Below are 4551 nucleotides of genomic sequence, written 5' to 3' on the forward strand. Positions count from 1 at the left end.
CCACAGTTGACTTATATAGGGCTTATTCCTAACTCTGGGCTCAGGGAATTGTGTGGTGCTGGAGATTGAACCAGGGTCAACTGCATGCAAGACAAGCATCTTACCGGCTATACCATTTCTTGGCCCTGATCCTAATTTTATTTCTTCATCTCTTTTTTTTCTGTTTTTTTCTGTTTTTGGAAAAAACAGGGCTCAGGGCTTATTCCTGGAGAGTTCAGGGGACGTATGGTGTGATGGATATAGAGCCCAGGTTTGCTGAGTACAAGGTAGGCACCCTATCTCCTGCATTCTGTCTGGTTCCCTGATCCTAACTTTTAAATCAAGGTTGGCTGTCAAATAGTATGACTTTTTTTTTTTTTGGGTCACACCCAGCCATGCACAAGGGTTACTCCTGGCTCTGCACTCAGGAATTCCTGGCGGTGCTCAGGGAACCATTTGGGATGCTGGGAATCGAATCCAGGTCAGCCACGTGCAAAGCAAATGCCCTACCCGCTGTGCTATTGCTCCAGCCCCCTAGTATGACATTTTTAAAAACTCTGCTGTGAAGAGCAATTATCCATGTTGCATCACAATGACCAGACAATATAACTAAATAAATTTTATGGACAGACCATCCTGAATATTCCCCAATTCTTATTTTCTTTCCTCCTGTATTTCACTCCAGTCTCCATATCCTAGGATAAATGAATGTGAGGTCTCTGGCCTACTAACATGGAATAAAATAGATTATTGGAGAAAATATTTATTTTGTTTTTGGGCCACACAGGGCTTAATCCTGATAGGCCTGGCAGGGCTCAATGGACCATATGTGGCTTTTGGGTTGAACTCAGATTGGCTCCGTGCAAAGCATGCCTTACTCACTGTGCTATCTATCCAGACGCTGAAAATATTTTACTTTTGATAAAAAAGGTAGAGAGGATGAGGGGTGGAGTTACAGTATATTGTAAGAGCATTGCTTCTTCTAGGTTTCTATCAGCCTCCCATATTTTTCTGTCTGGAGAGTAAGCTATAACAATTTTGAGTTATATGAGAAGTTGGCAGAGTTAAAACAAATCTCACAATGGAGATGTTATTGGTGCCCACTCGAGCAAATCGATAAACAACGGGATGACAGTGCTACAGTGATGTTACTTCTATCCTGAGGGAGAATGCCTGCACCAGAAACATATACTGCCTTGGAACCAGGGTTGAGAGTAAGAACGGGACCTATACTGATGCTAATTTCTTTTTTTGTCCATGAAGAGATTTTACTTCTAAACAGCCTCTTTAATTGCCTTATGTGTAGATAAAACATTTGAGCAGTCCAGATTGGGTGAATTAAAATACTATATTTTCTTTTGTTAAGATGGCATAATTTACAATCGCATTAATGTTGTTTGAGGCAGTTTCTGCACCATACCCACCTAAAGTACCAATAATTCCCCCATCACTGGCCCTTCTTGTCTGCCTATCCACTCCTTGATACTCAGTTCTGTAGGTATACTGTTGGGGTTTGTCTTTGTCATTGTCTAATCCCTTTCTTTGTTAAGAAAGACATTTTAAGTAATTCTGCCTTTAAGGAATATTCAGGAGCCAGCCAAAAACATGTAGGTATCTTTTTGCCTCTGAAAGTTTAAATTACAGATATTACAGATATTATCAAATTTTGTTTGCATAAAATCAGGAAAACGAAAGACTGACTTTTCTGACAAGAACTTCTGTTTGGGAGCATTGAAGTGTTTGTTGTTGTAACCCAAATGGTGCTCAGGGGACTTGGGGGCTCCTCCTAGTAGTTCTCAGACAACCTGGCACTTTACTCAGCATTGTTGCCTCCATATAGGGGCAAATTGATTGTGTGATTTTATCCTTTCTTACAACTGCATAATATTTCATTGTGTGTGTGCGCAGACACACAACTTCTTTATCTAGTTGGGCATTTGTTTTCATATCTTGGCTATGATGCCAGTTGTTGTAGTGAACATAGGTATGCATATATCATATTTTGGTTTTTGTGCTACATCTGATGGTGCTGAGGGCTTAACTCCTGGTTCTGTGTTGAGGAATCACTCCTCGTGGGGCAAGTTGATAGACCCATATGAGGTGCCAGGGATTGAATCTAGGTTGGCCACAGGCAAGGCAAGCACACCGACCACTTAACTCTCTCTGGCCCTGTATCTCTTCAAATTGATCTTTGTATTTTTGGGGTAGGCACCAAGAAATAATATTGCAGGATTGCGTGGAAGTTTCATTCTTGAAAAATCTCCATATTGCTCTCCAGAGGCTAACCCAAATGACATTCTCACCGAGTGAATGAGATAGATAAAACTGGGGGGGGGGGGCGGGAAATGAGGATATCTATGGGTCTGCTTTGAGATGCCCAGGATGTATGAAATGGAGACAGAACTCCAGATTCTTCAACTCTGGTTTCCAGGACTCTGAGAGATTTCTCCTTAATGGACTTCTTAGTCAGTGTCTTGCCCTGTGGCATCAGTGATTCACATCATGGTGACCAAAGGAGAAAAGGAGTGTGTGTGTGTGTTGGGGGTGGGGGGGAGGTATTATTTTCAATGCTTTCGCTCATTGTACTGAAATGAAGCAAATGCAGTTGACCCTGTTGGGTGATGTGCCCAACTTTGAATTCCTGTCTCGTCCACCTCACAGCCCCCTGTAGTTATTCTATGTACCTGGGCTTTGTAGAACTGTGAATAGCTGATTGGTTGATTGCTGGTCACCTTGTTTGTCTAAATAGGATTGCTCTTTTCCATGAAAAAAAAAAGTGAGTGAGGGTTCCTTTCTCACCAGATTCCTGCCAACACTGCTATTTCCAGACTTACTGATAAATGCCCTTCTAATTGGTGTAAGATGGTATCTCATTGTTTTGATTTGCATTTCCCTCATCTTAGTGATGAAGAACACCTTATATGCCTATTAGCTATCTATGTTCTTTGGGAAAGTGTCTGTTCATGTCCTCTCAAAAATGGATGGGCTGTTGAATTTTTTTGGTCTTGAACTTTGTGAACGCTTTGTAGATTTTGGAAATTAGCCTTGATATATTGTGTTCAATTATTTCCCATTTAGTAGGCTGTCTTTTTCTTTTAGCTTGAATTTCTTTTACTGTGCACTTTTGTTTAGTGCCACACTCAGCAAAGTTCAGGAGTTACTCCTGACTCTGCACTCAGGAATCACTTATGGCAGTGCTCAGGGAAACCATAAGGGATGCTGGGGACTGAACTGGGTCAGCCATATGCAAAGCAAGAGCCCTGCCTGCTGTACTATTGCTCCAGCCCTGCTCTGCTGTGTGCATGTGTTTTAATCTCATGTAGTTCCATTTATTTTTTTTTAAACATACTATCTTTAAGAAATGATGTAACTGGAGCTCTAGTTCTTTCTAGATCGTGGGCATTCTAGTAGATGGAAACTGCTCTCTAGGGGATGTGGAAAACAAACACTGTATCATCCATTGACTGTATTTCTGGATTTCTACATACCCTGAAGAGAACCAAGCCTCTAGTTTGATTAACTTTTAATTTGGTTCTCAAAGACAAAAATAGGTATTGTTTCTGAGAACTTTGTATTAAGAACATCCTATGAGGGGCTGGAGAGATAGCACAGTGGCAGGGCGTTTCCCTTGCATGCGGCTGACCTGGGTTCGGTTCCCAGCACCACCAGGGGTAATTCCTGAGTGCAAAGCTAGGAGTAACCCCTGTGCATCACCAGGTGTGACCCAAAAAGAAAAAAAAAAAACCAATATATTCAAGATGTAATTCAGTGTTAAGAAGATTTGCTTTAAATATTTGATATATAACAAGCATTACGCACTGGTTAGGGGAAAAAATCTGATTACTATAAAATTTGTATGCAATTTCTAAAGAATTGTGAAATCTTTTAAAAGTGTTCATGTAAAAATATTTCATCAATATTTTATTTGGCAAAACACATTTCAATGTTTTGAATACCTACCAGTCTTAGTTACACATTGCTTAGTTATAAAAAAAGTAAACTGTATTTTTTATTTTTTAAAAGTTAAAATTATCCTTTTTCCTTTAGGAGTCATATCTATCCCAGTTTTTGGGAATCACTCCTTCTAGCCTTTAGGGGACCATGCTGTGTCAGGGGGATAGAACCCAAGGCACCAATATGAAAAGATGCATTCTAGCCTCTGGGGCTAACTCCCTGGCCCCTGATATTTGCTGATTATTATTATTTTTTAAAAATAGCGAGATTTAGAAAGTTTCTCAAGTGGGCTGGATGTAACTCAGTTGGAGAAACCTTGCCTTGCATGTGGGAGGCCCTGAGTTCTACTACTGGCTCTGCAAAATAAATAAGAAACTTGTTTAATCAGAACTAAAAACCTGGGCAAGAACTCTTAAGTATGCCTTTCTAGTATTTCAAAAGATCTCAGTTCAAAGTAATACCTTTATTTTATAATTTTTGGTTTTTGGAGATATATCTTGGCAGTGCTTAGGACTCAGTCCTCTGTTGAGGGATCGTTCCTGATGGTGCCTGAAGAACCATATATGGTTCTGAGGATCAGTCCTGGCTCAGCTGCATACAAGGCACTAAGCTCCGTAC

Source organism: Sorex araneus, chromosome X (assembly GCF_027595985.1).
Source record: "Sorex araneus isolate mSorAra2 chromosome X, mSorAra2.pri, whole genome shotgun sequence".
NCBI lineage: Eukaryota > Metazoa > Chordata > Mammalia > Eulipotyphla > Soricidae > Sorex > Sorex araneus.